Below are 20,507 nucleotides of genomic sequence, written 5' to 3'. Positions count from 1 at the left end.
ACACTCTACCACAAACTTCTGAATATCAAATATACGACTATCCCAAAAAAAATCCTTCTTGACCCTATGGTAAGTCTTTAAAAATCCTCATTTCCCTCCTAAGGGGGAGGTGTGCAATTCCAAAAGAATATTTTGTCTAAGTTGGGAATTCTTAAAGATGTATAAGGGATATTTGTACCATAATGAATCATTTTTCCATATAAATGTACCAAATGTATTGGGACCTTGCTACAAATTTAGAGTGGTGTGCAGACCTCTTCATAATTCTTCCATTAATTCCTCGCTTTAGCTATCCAATTAGATTGGATAATATAAATGGAACATAGAAATCCTTTCACATTTTGATCCTTTATTTAGAGTGCATCTGCAACCAAAAAAAATTCCCCTTTCTTATAGATGATTTCAAAGTCATAACCTAACACCTTTGTGAACCATTTTTGTTTCTCTACTAAATATAATATTTGTTCCAAAAATTATTTACGAGTATCATGATTTGTTTTTACCTTGAAGTGTCTTCCCATTAGGGAAGATATCCATTGCTTTAGTTCATGTAGTATTGCCAACATTTAATTCTTATAATTAGGTTTCTGTAAAAAATTTCTCTTGATTGGATGAATTTTGAAAGAAATAGGTCTTCGTTCTTGCATTAAAACACCACCAATTCCATTTTTTGAGGCATCACATTCCACAGTAAAGGTTTTTGTGATGTTTAGTGCAGCTAAGACCGGTGCTTGGCACATTCCCTCCTTAAGACGTTCAAAGGCCTTAGTTCCATCTGGAGTCCAAGAAAATTCATCTTTACTCAGGAATGTTGTGAGTGGCACTATTATTATCCCACAATCCTTAACAAAATTGCGATAATACACTGTCAACCAGAGAAATCCTCAAAGATGCTTTAGGGTTATGGATATTTTCCATTCCTTAATGACTTTAATTTTGTTAGGGTCCACCTTAAAAACCTCATGAGATACAATATGGCCCAAATATTCCACCACCTACCTCTAAGGAAACATTTGGAGGTTTTTTCATATAATTGTTTTACCTTCAATAGTTTGAGCACCTTGTGCAAATGTTGAACATGATCTTTCCAAGACTTGTTGTATATTACTATATCTTCAAAAAATACTAACACAGATTTTCTGAGAGTTTGAAGATGAAATTCATCAAACCTTGAAATGTGGAAGGTGCATTAGTAAGGAATGAAAAAAAATTCATAATGACCTTCATGAGTTTTGAATGTTTCTATTAGAATGTTTTTGGTCTTCATTCCAATTTGATTATATCCTAAACAAAGGTCCAACTTGGTGAAGTAAATTGTTCCATGTAATTCATCCAACAATTCATCAATGATAGGAATGGGAAATTTATCTTTAATAATGAGCTTGTTGAGATCGCTATAATCCAAAAACATATGCCATGATCCATCCTTCTTGTGCACCAATACTACTGGAGGAAAGAAAGAACTTTTACTAGGTTTAATTATACCAGCCTTTAGCCTTTCTGCAACCGTACGTTCAATTTCTCTCTTTTGGGTGCAGAGATATCAATAAGGTCTAATGTTTAGAGGAACACTTACTGGAATCAAGTGAATAGCATGATAACAATCACAAATAGATGGGAGGCCTTTAGGAGTCTCAAATGCCTTTGGAGAAATAGATGATTTCGATGTTTGAACCTCTAGTTATCATAATTGTGCAATTACACCCTGTTTTCCTTTATTCAAAATCTTTGTCATACCATTATAGCTAATTATTTTCCATAGATTCCCTATGACACCCCGTAATTCAATTTCCTTCGCCTCCAAAAAAATTTCAAGAAAAGTTCTTAAAAATTAAAATATATACTCCCCAAATATTGTGACCATTGCACCCTCAGTATAAAATCAACACCGCCCATTGGAATGGAAATCATTGGACTCTTTAATGAATATTACCCCGTGGTTACCTTGATATTATGGCACTTTCCAGAGAAATGTATAGTTCCTCCATTTGCAACCATCACTTGAAACTCTAATGCTAGACATAGAAACCAATTCAATTCCTTGGCTATGATACAATAAATAAAATTATATCAAAACTATTACCTTCTTCTTCTTCATATATCCTTCTACCCTAAGAGTTTGAGGAGTGTTAATTCCCTCCAATGTATTACAAGATATGGTTATATTCATTTATTGTTTTTATGGGGTTGGTTCCTGGTGTATATCCTCTTCTTTTGATATTTCCTTCTTATTTTCTTCCTCCGCTGCACCATATATGTAAAATAATTTCTTCTCAACACACTTATGACCTTTACTGTATTTGGAATCATAACTATAACAAAGTCCTTTTTCTCCTTTTCCCTCCAATTTTTTTGGTATAAACATTGTAGGTTGTGGAAGGATAGCAGCAACAACACTACCATCTTTATAGTTCTGAGTGGTAGACTTCCCTTTTGCCAAAATTTTTCTTTCAAATCTTCATTCCACTTGAATGCCTTCTCCATTGAATCATGTTCCCAAAGGATAAAATCAGGATGGATGTTATCCTTTAAAATACCTATGAAGACATCAATACTATGCTCCTTTGGAATATTGTTTATTTTGATATTTGAAGTTTGTAAGTCCTCAATGTGCTCCGCCATTGAACCATTTTGTTTGATATTTATAAATTGGCTAGAGAAGGTATTTATCTTTGTATCGTCATAATGTGCTACCAATTCTTTTGCAACGATTGTCCAAGTGAAAACTTATTTATGAGAAAAAAACCATCGATACCACAAAAAATATTTTTCTTGTAAATATAAACATGTAATTCCTACCTTTTGTGTGTCTGGAACATCATGTTTATTAAATATTTCCTCCATCTGTAGTATCCATGTTACTAGATCCTTGCCATGAAACTTCCTCATATTGTTATTTGAAATGTGTTTAGTCTTCAAAATACTATTGGAGTCTCTAAAATTATTATTCGGATTCCTTTTATCCTCATCATGATTTTCATCGAGTACTTTTCACCACTAGGGAGCATTTCTTGTAGAAACTTGTCAAACCTTCCTTCAAACCTTCCAAATCCCATTTCATTTATGTTTTTAAACCATCCTTAAAACCTTCCATCCTGAAATTAATCATTGCTTTCATATTTTATTTTAAACCATTCTTCAAACCATCCATTGTAGCTTAGAGTTAATTTTTGTTTACACATTGTGAGAGTGAAATTTGTTGCATTTGTCCTGTAATTTTGATATATCATGTTGAATTTCTTCCTTTTATTCATGTTTCATAGGAGGGATTTTTGGTTTCTTACTAGGTGTGTCAATTTTTTTTAGGCATTTTGGAATTAAAAAATGATATGTATGCTTCAATATGCCTTTTAAATCACTTCAAACAGATTGTTCAAACAAAAGTTATGCAATTTTTTAAAAAAATACACACATTTTTCATGCTTTTGAGTAGATCAATTTTAAAATAATATTATATTTGTGATATCAAATCTCGAAGGTATGAAATTTTGTTTTGTGGTAGCCATTTGAGTCTCCTTTCCAACGCCACAAGATTGACCAAGATTGGATTCTTCAAGGAAAATTTATGCCCAGTATCTCAGGAGGACCTCATTATAGACTAGTTCAGTGCAGGAAACTTTTATGAAGTGCTACATGTCACTTTTTTTAACTTGTCCCTCAAACTTATAGAAAAAAAACTAAAGTCCATGTAATTTTAACCAATTTTTACAAAATTCAATTCCGATGCTCGGAGAGAAAGTTATGATGATTTTCCTTAGGTCACAGGTTTGAGATTGAATTCTATAGCCTTCAAAAACCTGAATACCTTCGGAACATATCTTAGATATATAATGAAACATGATTTGAAACATTTACACAAAGTTCACCAGTATTTAATGTCCATGTGGTTGACAATAAAAATGGGTGCATACAATGAAAATAATAATAATGGGACTACATCATAATTATAGGGACTTATCATGGATAGAGTAGCTTTAGGAGGAGGATTTTCAAGTAATATGTTGTATGTGTGATTTCCTAGCTGGTTTGTGAATGCACTATACATGCATTTGTGTATTTATTTGTTTTACTTCCATTGACATGGATTTTTCTAGGTGTGACACTAGTTTCAACATTTCCTTTCCTTTTATAGATAGCCATGGTGTGATGGGATTCTTTTCGGGTTATGCTTTGGATTTCCAAACGGTTTTGGAACTGAGTGAGGTGGTCTCAAGAAAATTCCCAAGGATTGGGGATGGAGGTAGTTTAATCTTCAGGAAGCCCTCAACAAGTGTTTGGAGAAAGGAAAATTCCTCAAGGAAATGGTGAATAAAATCTAAGGCATCCAAGCTTGTTTGGGTTTTGTTATCTCTTGACTGGTTTTGGTGACATTGTGGTAGCAAGATGGTGGAGGTTGAATAAACATCTAGGAATCCCTAGTTGTTTATGCCTTGATTTCCTAGATTCATGCTTGGAATATGGGTCGTGGGTGAATGGTTGAAAGAAATATTTGGTTTAGACCAATCTATGGTTGGGTGGTACATGGAAGTCCCTAAATTTGTTGGATTTTGCATAAGTTAATATTGCATTCTATGATCACTTATACTTAATATTATGATGATTTTATGGTTGTTATGTCATGGCTAATAATCTAGTTATATGTTGGTTATAAGCATGAATTTGTAATGTTCTCTAGTTATGGATTTGTTTAGGATTATATAAGTACACGATGGTTAATGAATTCATGGGCTAACAAGTGTTATTGCACCTATTATGAGAGGGAATTAGATATTCTGGGTGAGTTTTAGATAAGTTTCATACCACTAGGTTCATATATCCATTCATGACCTATAGATTACATTTTTAACATATCTTTGAGGTGCGGTAATACCCTCCAATGTATTACAAGATATGGTTGAATTCATTTCTTGTTTTTCTAGGGTTGTGTTGTAGTGGCTACAACACCCTCCAAAATTTTGGCCCACGTCCAATTTCAAAGCCTCGTTTGAGAGTTTTACTTGATTTCTACACACACTTGGGTTCACCCTATGACCTCGTGTGAGTCTTTGTACTCTCCTTGCTTGATGAGTCGAGAAACAACTTTTTCATGTTGATGTAAATGTCATGCTTACGACCATATTCTAGTTATACACAAGGTCTTCACTTCATGTGTACATGTTGTGTTCGCTATGTAAACATTCGTCGTGCTCACATAGAAAGTGATATGCATTACGTTGTAAGCATCATCATTGTCATCCAACAATCAATCACAAGCATCGTGCTTGTCATTCACACCGTCTGTCAATCCTGTTGAGCATGTGTGTCTAGATAGTTTGAGTCATCTCATCATCCAGTCATGTAAGTGTGTGTTTGCAAGTATGCGTATGTACCTTTTAACTTGCTCACACACTTAGAATCTTTGCTGAAGTTTTGACGACTAGATTCCCCTCTGGTAGCCGAACATTCACCCGGCCATTGAATCTATCAACTGTCACCCTAAACAGTGCAGAAGCACCAATCATGCCATTTCAAGTTGTACTGCCTGCAAGTTGATCAATCAACCTTATTGCAGGTCAACCGGAGAATGTGACATGACAGTCACACCAGGACTGACTCCACTCAAAAATTGCATAGAGGCTATAGACCTTGCCCACTCAACTAACTAATAAAATTGTGCAAACAGGTCAGAGAGACACCCAGTGCCCATCCCTACCTCCCTTAGAAAATTGTGTAATTTTTCTAGTGGGCCCACAAGTCAGCCGACTGGCTGCTCACCTAGAAAACTATGCAAATTTCATGAGCAAGCCCTTTGCTACCCAGCAATCTGCTTAGCTCATAAACTATGGATAGGTGATTTGTAGGCCAGCCTCCCAAAATAAGCACAGTTCTTCCTACCAGCAGCCTGTTACCAGTTCTCTCCTAGAATTGTGCAGTTTTTGCTTCCAACCTACAACAACCAACTAATAGTTCCCTTTAGAAATTGTGCAATTCAGGCTACCAAGCTCCCTCTACCCACTCCTTCCAAAAATTGCACAGATTTTGTCTGCCAAATGTTCCCAGAAGCTAGAGTGCTCCTCTAAAAAATTGCACAAATTTGTCCTGCAGCTGAGCCAGACCTTGCAGACATTTACTATCGATCTAGATTTCCCATTCCCATCACCATCTCCCAGTGATTTTTGCATATTTTTCACTAGCAGTGTCTGGTGCCTCCATCCCAGCTCGAATATTTCCTCTCGTTATTTTATAATCTTGTCTCCTCTCCCAGTCACCTACATCTGAAGCGATCATTCAGAATGGTAGACTATGAGATTTATGGATTTGATGTCATCTCATCATGAGTGACTATGGATACAAGTACAAAAGAAAACTTGGCACGAAGATACATGGGATGAACAAAGGGAGTACATGCAAAAGGTCATGATCGCCAACGGACAAGCAAACGATGCATGTAAAAGGATGTGCTCACGAATGAATGATCATGCAAAGATGTGTTCGCAGACAGATGGATGGATGAACATGCAAGGATGTGTTCGCACACGGATGGACAGACGAACATGCATTTAATGTGAATGGAAGAACCTTTCAAGCAAACCAACATACAAGCAAGGAGCAACATGTGAATGCAACATCAACCAAACCCAACGACCATCGAAGACTCTGCGCAGTTTTCCATGAAGAGGTGAAGCTATGACATAGCATGAGGACATCTATCACCCAGCAACACTTTAGCTCAAGATGCACACCAAGAGAAACATGAATGTACCAACATTGTCATGTCGAGTCTTGTCATGAGTCATGTCATCCACATCTCTACTCTGGGCCATACTATCAATCAATGTAATGTAATGTGGAAGTCCAAAAGACCCACTTATCATATGAAGAGTCATGTGAAGTCAAAAGGTCATGGAAGTAAAATTATCATGAGAGAAATTGAACAACCACAAGGGTTAGTTTCACCCTTGGCTATAAATAACCTCTCATTTGCACATGGAAAGGACTTTTTCACCTCGACTCCTCCCACATAGCCATGAGAGTCTGTAATCTTTTCTTTGAGGAGTAAGTAGTGGCTCCAACACCCCACACATGGGTTTAGTGATGTATAGTGTAATGATCTATCTTGTAACTTTCGCTTAATTCAGAAGCCTGCTAACAGGCCAACACATTTTCACACATGTGTTGTAATTGTTGTAAAACTAATCTTGAACACTTGTAATACATGTTGTTTTAACATGCATTTAATACTTGAACTCATTCAATTGTTGTAATGCATATATATTAATGAGAGAGTGTTGTATGAGTTGTTAACATTGTCCTGCCCTTATTGGTTTCCTCCCCAAACATCAGACAAACCTTTCATATAAATTTGCTATAACAACCATTGCACTCGTGTGGACTCATCCACTATGTGGTGTACGTCTTATCTCTCCTTGTGTGTTGTGACTACCACATTCATATGGATTGCTCTTCCAAAAGATATGTAAGACCTATTGTGTTGTGTGTTCTTAATAGAGTTGGGACTTCCTCCAATCGGACTTGGGACTCACTCCCACCCTCTCCCTCTAGGGTGAAAGGACCATTGACATAAGTAACACTAGCAATCACCAGGCACGCAAACCTCACTACTTGAAGATGAAGAAGACTAGTCCCTTGTCCTGACAAGCAAGAGCTGGGGAAACATTGAACATAATGGTAATGGGGCCATCATACCAAATGGGACTCTGACACCAAACTGTGTGAGGTCTAGATGGGACTTCATACCAGGATGATCCCCTGAATGTTGGCAGGTCCAGCACCATCAAAATTTATGGCGCTAGAAGAAGGGCCACCAATTGCTTATGGCTGAACATCCTCTCACACTCACTCATCAACCATCTAGTTAAGGTAGTAACTCACACTCACTCATCAACCATCTGGTTAAGGTAGTAACTCACACTCACTCATCAACCATCTGGTTAAGGTAGTAACTCACACTCCCTCTCACTTATGTGCTACTCTGCAGTTGGTTACTTCTCACCTCCCAGAACTGAACACAAAATTCCATATCATCACATTCACTCCATCTATCCGATCACCTGCCAGTTTGCAAAAGTATTCGGACCGATACTAGGTATACAACATCCTCCATACACATCAAGGAATCCAAAAAACACTCCCACAGGGATTATTGTATCATCAGTCGAGGAAGCAGTTCTTAACAGACTTGAATTTCTCACAGAAGCTGTTGAAGATAGAGAGGAAACTCATGTCTTCCGACCGGGGGAACAAGACGCCGTTGTGATCTTGGGATTATATGCTGGTACAGGAGGCAGAAAGGAAGGTAGTAGAGGAGGCAGAGGTGAAGACGAACCAACACAATCATAGATGGAACCATCAGATTCTGAAGAAGAGGCGGAGGAGGAAGAAGGAGAAGAAGAAGAGATGGTTGACCAAAATATCGAATGGATGACTCAGGGACCATTGGTTCTCCCGGGTGCTTTGCACAAGATGCAAAAATGAGTGGAGAGAATGAAAATCAAGTTCAACCATGGCAAAATAGTGAAGGCAAAGGACGATTTTGACAACTTCTACTTGACCCTGTAGACCCTTAAGGTACGATACAACGACGTAGCATGTAGATTGCTTCAATGTACCTTGGACAGTCGCACAAATACATGGTATCACAGCCTTCCATCCAACTCCATATAGAATTGGGTGTGTTCAAACACATGTTTCTTGAGAAATTTGCTGATGACAAGACCCCAACCATGTTACTCAAAGAATTGTGAAGCCTGAAGATGGAGGGGAAGGAAAAGGTAAAAGACTTCAGTCAAATGTTTACACTCATATTGAACAAGTTTGCAATGAACAACGAACCTCATGAATCCATGACTATTGATTACCACACATCCGCACTACCGACCAGCGTTGTGCAATTTATCAAGCGAGCTGCAAAACCAACACCACTGGAAAACAATGAAGAAGCTATTGTTGTTGGGAAAGACCTACGTACGATTGGAGTCATCAAGGATGATGAACCAGCAAAGGACTCAATATACACAAGCAAGAAGTCCCATGAGGTGGTGAGCAATGGTAGGTAGAAGGAAATGAATGATATTTAAACCCTCAGTCACCTCGTCAAGAACTTGACAACAAAAGTGTTCGAGCTTAAACAATGGAAAATAGACACGTCTGCAAGTAACCATCCACCCAAGCCGAAACAAGGAAGCATGTCATCAAGAAACAACTGGTACCCTACAAAAACTATGCAGAGCTCTGTGTTCCTGCTCAGTCGTTGTGCAATTTTTGAATTCTGTTCATTCCACGAAGATCGTCACCCAAAGAATTCTTGTTCAAACTGGAGGCAAGTCATAGGCTGTATATGTAGTCATACATTTGACATAGAAAACAGTGTACAAGAATATCCGAAAGACACTGATAATGATGAAGATGTTGCACCTGATGAGGCATCAAGTTCTGGGCATGTGGTGAACATGTATTAGTGCTTGGAAGCAGCACTGAAGACGAACACCAAGCAACAATCCCTAATGAAAAATGACTGTTACAATCTTAGGAGTAAAGGGGCTCCCCTCACAGTTGGGGAAGCCTAAGAGAAGATGAGACTGCTAATCAAGAAGGTTGATCGACTAACAACCCCAAAACACAAAACAGAAATAAAGTCTAAGAAGAGAGCAGTGGACAAGAGTACGTCCATGAGAAACAAACTCCAGAATACTCCGCTGGACAACACGAACATTAGTCTTACACTGGACAGCTCAGTGAGTCTACCCCCTCTAGTTTACAACATTTTAGATGACATGAATAGAACTCGCATAAACATAAGTTTGTTCGAGCTACCTAAGATCTAGAGTCAGTGAGACATCCTACTGTGTGCATTGGGACAGACAGTGACATATAGCACAACCTCTACTAGAAAGGGGGAAAACACACGTCCCAGATCACTTTCAACTATGCTAAACACACTCCGGATGGAAGAATCAAACCCAGGTTGCCCTCCATTCCTTCTCTCATTTTAAATTTTCAGCTGTAATGTTCAAATATGCTTGGTTGATTCTAGTGTGGCAACCAACGTCATGTTACTCTCCATTGCTAAAAAGATCAATGCACAATGGAGCAAGACATTCGCGTAAATCATCCAACTTGATTGAACATCTATAACAACCATTGGTGAACTTCGAGATGTGATCATTCGACTATCTGACAATGGTCAAGTCCACCAATGCATCAACATTTTTATTGTGGAAATACTAGAAGCATACTACTTACTACTCAGTATAGACTGGTCCAGCAAGCTGAAAGGATATTTTGCTGCGGACTGGTCACACATGTGGCTTCCATACAAGGGAGAAAATAATCAAATCTATGTGATATCCAAGAGGTATATGAGGCACAATGTCACTCTCATCAATGGTGAGAATGGATCGTTGCCCTTCGTGGAAATCATGTTTGGAAAATACCTCCTAGAAACAACGCTTGGGTGTTACCCTGCACGGCCAACTCCAACCCCACAAGACACAGTTGGGTATGATTCCTTGCCCAACTGATGGTAATCAAGCATCTACAATACATTGTACCAATAATAGCAATAGCAGTAGCAACAAAAATAGTAGTAGTACAAGCGCATCGAGCGGTCCATGTACAGATGTGTTGTGGACCATGTACCTTGATGGATAAAAGACATAGGTTAGCTCAAGACCTAGTTGTGTCTTGATTGACCCAAATAAAAGGAAGCATCTGGTTTCAAGTCGCTTGGACTTCAAGTGCACAAGAAAAGTTTTTGAGTATGAAGCACTCATGTTGGCCTTGCAAAAACCCACTAACCTCAATGTGGTCCTGCTCAAAGTGGTAGGTGATTCAGGGATAGCAGTATGGTAATAGCATTCACTTTCTTTCACCTCATCTCAAAAGTTACTAACAAGAGGTATGGCGATTGATCTCTAACTTCCAAGCATTTAACATCACTTTTGTACCACGTACACATATGCAGCTACCAATGCTCTAGCAAACACAACTTCTAGAATGTCACCAATTAGGGATAGCTTTATTATTGAAATTTTATACAAACCATCTATCCTCAATAACATAACTAACTTACACGTATTTAATGATGATTAACAAATACAACATTTCTTGGCCAACGCTAAAAATTTCAAAGATGCAGTGACAGACGATGATGAGCATGAGTGGTATCTGCAAGAAGAAGCTGGTAATAGGAAAGGCCACCCTATCATGAAGGGTGTGGCATCGTTGGAGAAGCTTTATGACTTGCAAGAACATTTTTAGAGGCCAAGGAACATAAAATCCATAATTCCACCATGATGCATGAACTGATCAACTTGGGAACAAAACAAGATTTGAAGTTCGCCAATCTATGCACATGTTGCACACATGAAGAGAGGAAAGCCTTTGTCCCCCTGTTCAAATAGTCGCGGAATGTGTTTACGTGGATGTATGATGATCTAAAAACTCATGACACATGAATAATCCAACACATTATTCTGATCAAAGAAGGATTCAAGCCATATTAGCAGAAGCTGAGAAAAGTACATCCCTCACTTGAACCCCTCACATAGAAAGAGCTCACCAAGTTGTTGGATGCATAGATCATATACAAAGTTCCTCATTCTACTTGGGTTTCAAACCTTGTTCTTGTATGCAAGAAGTCTGGGGAAATTTGCTTGTGCATTGATTTCCAGAACGTGAACCGCACCTTGGGCAAAGACAACTACCCTGTGTTGTCTATGGACCACATTCTGCAAACAGTATCTGGGGCACAGATGCTTTCCCTATTCAATGGTTTTTGAATACACAATCAGGTTCTAGTAGCAGAACTTGACAGACTTAAGACTACCTTCTATGCCAAGTGGGGTATGTTCGCATACAGACGAATGTCATTTGGGCTTGTGAATGTAGGTGCAACCTTTGAGCGCACCATGGACATCACTTTTCACGGACTCATTAGGTGGAGCATAGTCGTATGCCTCGATGATGTGGCTGTGTTCTCAGGGAGCCGATAGTACCAGATACATCATCTGAAGAAATTTTTTGAGCAATGTCGGAAATAGGGGATTTCCTTCAATCCAAAAAAGAGTGTATTTGCACTGTCTGAGGGAAACCTTCTTGGACACACCTTTTCCAAAAGCAAGATCAAGTTTGATCAATACTGAGTCTGAATTATTACACAAATTCCTCACCCAGTCAACAAGAATGCTATGCAGCCCTTCTTGGGCAAGATAAGCTTCCTTCGGAAGTTCATCTCAGATTATGCGTAGATAGTCAAACCCATGGAGGACATGATCAAGAAAGATGCAATCTATAGCTAGGGAAGGAGGGAAAAGTATGCATTCACCCATATCAGGTAGGGTATTATAGAAGAACATGCACTCGACAACCCATACTTCAAAAATAATTTCCTGTTATACACCTTCGCCTCTGATAATTCGCTCGCTATAGTACTCACTCAAAAGGATGAGATGAACGATGAATTTCACATATTTTTCATGAGCACAAGAGTACAGGGACCATAACTCAACTACCCAACCATTGAAAAACAAGCATATGCAGTTTACTAGGCAGTGAAACACTTCAGACACAACTTGTTGAAGAACCACCGCATAGTCTACGTCCCTCACCTGGTAGTCTGCACACTGCTTGTACAACTAGAACTAGGTGAACGACATGCGAGTTGGATGACATGCTTGCAAGAATATGATCTGGACATCAAGCCAATTCACACGGTCAAAGGACATGGGTTTTGCAGACTTGCAGCTGAAGAAGTACAGACGTCGGAGGAGGAAGAAGAGCTCGTTGGCTGGGAGTAGGAAGTGGAAATGGATGATGTAATGTGAGCAACACCCACTGAAGATGGAGCCTCTTGGTATGTAGATTTGCACCAGTACCTTGAGAACGACGTTGTACCCAGTCACGTTTCCATCAGACAGAAGAGGGAATTGTGCCTCAAAGCTTTGCCGTATCATTCGGTGCACAAAGTGCTTTATAGGAAGCAAAGCAATGTTATTTTTCTTAGGTGTCTGGAGGCAAATGAATCATATAAGGTATTACAATATCTGCATGAAGGGCCCACTAGGGGTAACTTCGCGAGAAACACCACTAAATAGAAATTTATTCAAGTTGGTTTATACTAGCCCACATTATTCAAGGATGCACATGCTTATGCCTGCAAGTGTCCGGTCTGTCAATGATGTGCTGACAGAGTACTAAGGTCAGCAGCCCCACTGCACCATGTTGCAGTAACTGAACAATTCCAACAATGGGGCCTAGACATCATTGGGGAATTTTTCCCACATTCCTCAAAATAGCACTGCTACATTCTAATAGCAACTAATTAATTAACGCGATGGAAAGAGGCAGTTCCACTCAAACAAGTGAACAATCAACAGATCATCAACTTCCTCTAGCAGAACATGATCTCACACTTCGGCATTCCAGTATCACTTGTTTTGTATAATGCAACATACTTTTTTTCTTTAAAACTTTATGATTTTTCATTACAAAATGGTATTGTACTGAAACCCTCATCTAAATACTACCCATAGGGAAACAGTCTCACAGAGTCCACAAAAAAAAACCTGATGCACATAATAAAAAAGACTATTTACTATGAGCAACACAACTGGCATTTTCCCTGACGAGTGCATTATGGGCTGACTGTGTAACACCCAAACCCTCTATGAATGCCTCGGTGTACTTATTGGTCTATGGTAAGGAAGCCATCCTTCCGCCCAATATCTACTTGCCTCCACTTCAGCTGGCCTAAGAATCCCAAGGCAAGCCGTGTCAGCTAGTTCAGCTTAGGATGGATACACTCCACAAGCTTCAGGAAGAAAGGATGAAAGTAGAAGAAAAATTTACACTCCACCAGAACCGTATCAAGAGATGGTTCAATAAGAAGTCTATAGGGAAAGATACCCTCGGTGTTGGTTACTTGGCCTTGAAATGGGATGAGTCCCATGAAGACCAGGGCAAGCATAAGAAGTTCCAATCCCTGTGGATTGGTCCATACACAGTCCATGAGAAGCTTGGCCCACACACGTAATGTCTGCAATCACTTGATGGGAGGTTTAACAACCTTCCTCTCAACGGCCAAGATCTCAAGCACTACTTCCAGTAGGATGGATCTCTCCCTGCACCATGTACATATTTTTCTTGTTCGTTATTGTTTTCATTTTGTTTGCCTTGCTTACTATTTTTTATTTCATTTGTTTGGTTTTCTTAATACATTTCTAATTTTTTTTGTAGAAATAAGTGTTGACATCTATTGAGTTATGGATTTTGAATGAGTATGTGCCTGAGATATGAAGAGACCCGTGACACTGCAGCACTTGCCCGGTATTGTGTCCATCTTCTCTGTGCTTGGCTATAACCTTCATTCGATGAAGCCTTAATGGGAAATATGAGTCATCTGTAAGGGAATTTTTGGTCCAACCATCAAACTGTGCCCACAATGGGAAGCCCCATCCTTATACTCAACCTTCTGCTCTGGTGTTTAAGCTCAACCAACTAGTAGAAATCGAGATGGGGAAAATCTAAACGAGCAAGCCTATGTCAGAGGTCTTACATGCTTCTCTGAAGGAACAACCTCTTATGCTCTCAATAAGTTAGGATCCTTCTTTCGCCTCAAAAATAAATAAGTTCCTATGCACAGTCCTCTTAAAAAATACAAAGGCTAAAGAAGAGAAAGGCTTTCGGCATAGAGAGGTCAACCATGCAACTCCACTGGGATACTAACCAGGCTCACTAGTAGTCGAGAAATGCGTGTGTTCTTGCGTGTCTCCAATGGGGTACTGTCTGGGCCTGCTAGCAGTGGAGAAACACTAGAAATGAAAATTTGTACTCTGAGAATCTTTAACTCACAAGCTAAACTACCCTTCCTGATTTCAAAACATTGGGATCAAGTTGAAATTTTGTTGTGTTTGACTCAGTTGGAAAAAGGTGAACCATGTCTATCCATGGGGTAAGTGTGGAAGCCAATGTAACCTGCACATCAACTCAATACTCCCCAGAAGACCAAGGCCCTGTGCTGTCAATGAACCAAAACAAAGAAGCTAGAGTTTGGCCAGTGTGTCGCCAAGTGTTGTAGCGGCTACAACACCCTCCAAAATTTTGGCCCACACCCAATTTCAGAGTCTCCTTTGGGATTTTTACTTGCTGTATGCACACACTCAGGTTCACCCCATGAGCTCGTGTCAGTCTTCGCACCCACCTTGCTTGATCATTTGACAGACAACTTTTGCGTGTTGATGTCAATGTCATGCTTGCGATCATGTTATGGTCATACACAAAGTCTTCACTTCGTGTGTACATGTTCTGTTCGTTATTTAAACATCTGTCGTGCTCACACATAGAGACATATGCACTTTCCCACAAGCATCTTTGCAGTCATCACACGATCCATCAAAAGCGTCGTGCTTGTTGCTCACACTGTCAGTCAGTCATGTTGAGCATGTGTGTTTGGATGGTTTTAGTCGACTCGTCGTCAAGTCATGTAAGTGTGTGTTTGCAAGTACACATATGATGAAAAGATTCCCCTTTGGCGTATAACCATTTATCTTAAAATAGATAAATAAATGATTATTATTAATAATAACCAATATAACAAAATAAAAATTTATAGTGACTATAGATTTTAGCATTTGCATTATTAAAATCTATAAATCAATTTATCTATAAATAATTAATTTCTTTTCTAGTTAGGTACTTAGGGTTAAATAAAAACTATTTATTATTAAAACTTAATAATAAATAGTTATTAATATTATTTTATGATAACTAATATAACAAAATATAATTTATTATAGTAATAATAGTATTAAAATTAACATTTTCAAAAAAATATTAAATTATTAAAACAAAAATTATAAATTAATTAAATAATTTACTTCTTTATTAATTAGGTACTTAGGGTTTAATTATCTATAAATAAAATAAAATAAATGTATAAATCATAGAAATAAAATAGGAATAAAATAATTTAATATTTCATCACGTTAGTATTTAATAGATTAATTAATTGATTAATTAGTTTTAGTAATAAATAGAAATAAATTAAAATTTGATTTTAAATTAAAATAAACTAATTATATTAAAAAGGAAGAAAAAATTAAAAATTAAAATTAAATACTAATTAACATAAAAACTAGTAATAATAATAAATAAAAATTAGTTAGAAACTAATCATATTACATTATGTAAAATAAGCTTATTACAGTTATTTTATTTATTCATTATCTCATTAGATTTAATTAGTTTTATTATTATACACTAATTAGATTAATTAAAATCAATTATATTAAAAATTAAAATTAAAATTAAATTAATTAGAATAATTAAAACTAAAATAATTAAAAATTGAATAATTCATATATGTAGGTTACTCTTTGAATTGGTCGGCTTCTACTAAAATTTATCAGTCTTTAGGTTTATATATATTCTGGTCAGAAGATTCTTCTCATAATCTATCATTCATGATCTATCATTTTCGGTCCTGATAATGTACCCCCTTTGGGGTTCGAAACATTGGCATAATAAACATAATACTGTGGATAATTTGGATAATACTACTCCAAAAAACTACCACAGAAGCTTAAAGTCTAACATAGAAATAACTTGATCACAAAGCTTACCATCCATCTCAATGATAGATGCCTAGTGTTCTACCTATTTATTTTCCACTGCTAATAATTTGCTCTACATCCCCAATAGACTGTGCCTCTTGTGCACTATATATCTGAGTCCTACCACCCTGATTCTCTAGACAATCTCTCTTAAGGTGTTCCTTGCCACATTTCCAACACTCCAATCGACGAGTACCAACACCTCTATCTTTCTACTGCGACTCATGTCCATGTCTAGTTGCATTAAACCTCTTTAGTGGTTCCATATTTTCTTTCTCATATGCATGTTAAGACCTTATCCTCTTAGGTTGCCATTTACCTTTACCTTTGTATTTTCCGTTCAATCCTTGTTGAGATTCATTCTTACGCTTTTATTCTTCATAGAAATGCTTCAATCTGATCTCTAAACGCTAATGGAAACCCACTAACAAGTCATTGAACTTTAGTCTTCTCATGAGTAATATACAGTACATACCTCAATAGATCCATAAACTTTGTTGTGTACTCTTCATATTTAATTGATCACATCTTTAGCTCATAGAATTCCTTGGACTTATTGTCATAGTACCTCTCTGACAAGTACTTCTTCCTAAAAAGCCTCTTGAACTCCCGCCAACTAAAATCATTTGTCCTGATGTCTCTAACCTGCTTAACATCTTCCAACCAAATCTATTCTTTATCTTTCAAGCCAAAGATCGCTACTCGAGCATTTTTGTTATCTGTGTACTCATGCAACTCAAAGAATTTGTTCATCCCAAGTATCCAAGCCTCTGCATCTTTCAACTTCTTCACATCTCCATGAAAACTAGGTGGATTTTTTTTCTTGAATTCATATGGTAAGTGTCCCCTATCATTCCTCCTATAAGGATGATAGCACTGACAATCATGATGTTTGTTAGAAACAAAACTAGAATAGAACTTGTACTCATCATCCATTCTATCCAGAGTGTCCAACAACCTTCCATCTCTCACCATATCAGATCTATCTGACCTGTGTGCACCAAGGTACCTACTACGATATGCTCCATTAGTTATATCCTCATATCCATAGTTGATCTAAAGCAGCCCTTATTACTACAAGTATGGCAAACTCTGTTATGAAACCAGCTCACAAAAAGATAGAAAAGATAGTTGAATGCCTTAGAATTCAGCCTCTTCAAGGGGCAACCTCCTTTACATTACACAATTGAACAATTCTTGGATGATTCAAATGAAAAAACCTCCTTTCTATATATAGGAGTCTAAGGAGTCACAATATAACCCAGCCAACCTAACAATAATAATATAAAGCCACAAAAATAACAATAGAGGGATTTTATGGGGCACAGTAATACAAATATGGGGACAATAGGTGCGCAACAATATTAATAAGGGATACAACCACAACAGTAATGGGGTAATCACTAGTATTATAGGGACCTAACATGCCCCTCTCCTTCAAAAAATTTTTGACCTCAACGCTTGAGTAGTTCTAGATGTTTCTGTATAAAATTCTCATCCTCCCATGTGGAATCTTTAGTGGATAAGTTCTTCCACTTGATGACATACTCCGAAATTGATCGATTCCGTAGCTGTCGAGTTCTTGTTTCTGTGACTGCTTCTGGTTCCAGTATATTTTTTTCCTTCCTCATCAAGTTCTGGAAATATTGTTTGAACTGGGAGCTTGTCACCTATAACCTTATTTAAACATGAAACATGGAAAATTGGGTGCACTCGAGACGCTGCAGGAAGCTCCAATTTGTATGCCATAGTACCAATCTTTTGCAACACCTTGTATGGACCATAATACTTTGGTGATAATTTATTATCCTTCCTAGGTTGCTTGAGGGACATTTGTTTATATGGTTGTAGCCATAGGAATACCCAATCACCTACATCAAAACTTCTTTCGCTGCGATCTTGATCTACTTGTTGTTTCATTCTATTATGTGCCAACACGAGGTTATCCTTTAAGAGTTAGAGGACTTGTTGTTGATGTTCGATGTGATCTTCCACTACTTGAAACTTAGAATTTTCTCTTAAATATGATGTGATGGATGGTGGCTGATATCCATAAAGTGCTATAAATGGGGTCATTTTTGTTGTTGTATGGAAGGAAGTGTTATACCACCATTCAACCAGAGGCAACCATTTGACCCATTGTGTCTGTTTATTAGATACAAAGCAATGAAGATATCCTTCCAAACATTTGTTTACTATCTCAGTTTTCCCATCAGATTGAGGATGATAATATGAGTTATGAGCTAACTGAGTACGAAGATAGGAAAATAATTATGTCCAAAAATTTCTCGTGAAAATGAGATCTTTGTCACTTACAATAATATTTGGGTTTCCATGTAGCTTTTGAATTGTTTCCATAAATGTAGTAGAAACTGTACTGGCTTTAAATGGATGTGATAGTGCACAAAAGTGTGCATACTTGGTAAGTCTGTCAACTATCACCATGATGACACTCTTTCCATTAGACTTCGGTAAACCTATGATAAAATCCCTTGAAACCTCCTCCCAATGTTGGCTTGGAATGGATAAAGGTTGTAATAGACCCGGGGTCTTAATTGTTTCAACTTTATTTTCTTGGCAAACCAAACATTCCACCACAAACTTTTGAATATCCGATTTAAGGCCATCCCAAAAAATTCCTTCTTAACCCTGTCATAAGTTGTTAAAAATCTTGAGTGCCCTCCTAAGGGAAAAGTGTGCAATTCCATAAGAATCTTTTGTTTGAGTTGTGAATTCTTACAAAGGTATAAGCGAGCTTTTTACCGTAACGAATCATTTCGCTAGCTAAAAGTATCAGATGTACTGGAATCTTGTTGTAACTTTTGAATAAGTGCCCACACTTCTTCATCATTCTTCCATTCCTCCCTTGCTTCGTTTACCCAATCTAGTTGGATAATAGAAATGGCACAGAACAATGCTTCCACATCCTCATCCTTTCTTGAAAGTGCATCTCCCTCCACATTTTGCTTCCCTCTTTTGTAGATGATTTCATAGTCATAACCCAACATCTTTGTTACCCACTTTTGTTGCTCTTCAAAGGATAATCTTTGTTCTAAAAAGTATTTAAGGCTATCATGATCCATCTTTACCTTGAAGTGTCTTCCCATTAGGTAGGGTCACCATTTCTTAAGTGCATGTAGTATTGCCAACATTTCCTTCTCATAAATAACTTTGTGTAAAAACTTTCCCTTTATTGGACGACTTTCAAAAGAAATGGGTCTTTCATCTTACATTAAAACAACACCAATTCCATTTCCTAAAGCATCACATTGCAAAAGAAAGGTTTTTGTGAAGCCAAATGTTGCTAAGACTGATGCTTGGAACATTGCCTCTTTAAGATGTTCGAAGGCCTTTGTTGCTTCTTGAGTCCATGAAAATGCATCTTTCTTCAATAATGTTGTTAGACGTGCTGGTATTCTCCCATAATTCTTAACAAACTTGCTATAATACCATGTCAACCCGAGAAATCCTTGCATATGCTTTATGGATCTAGGGATTTTCCATCCCTTAATGGCTTTAATTTTTCTAGGGTCTACCTTAACTCCTTCATGAGATACAATATGACCCAGATATTCCACCTCTTTTACTCCAAAGAAACATTTGGATCTTTTTGCATATAATTGTTTCTCCTCCAATAGTCGTAGCACCCTGTCAACATGTTCAACATGATCCTTCCAAGACTTTTTGTAGATTAGTATATCATCAATAAATACTAACACAAATTTTCTAAGGAAGGGTTTGAAAATGGAATTCATCATACCTTGAAATGTAGAAGGTGCATTGGTAAGGCCAAAAGGCATGACCAAAAATTCATAATGACCCTCATGAGTTCTAAATGCTATTTTCAGAATGTCTTCAGTCTTCATTCTGATTTGATGATATCCTGAATGAAGATCC

This window comes from Pinus tabuliformis, chromosome J (assembly GCF_031772625.1).
Source record: "Pinus tabuliformis cultivar Carrire ecotype Pingquan chromosome J, CPIR1, whole genome shotgun sequence".
NCBI classification, from domain to species: domain Eukaryota; kingdom Viridiplantae; phylum Streptophyta; class Pinopsida; order Pinales; family Pinaceae; genus Pinus; species Pinus tabuliformis.
Note: the sequence above shows the minus strand (reverse complement) of the source record.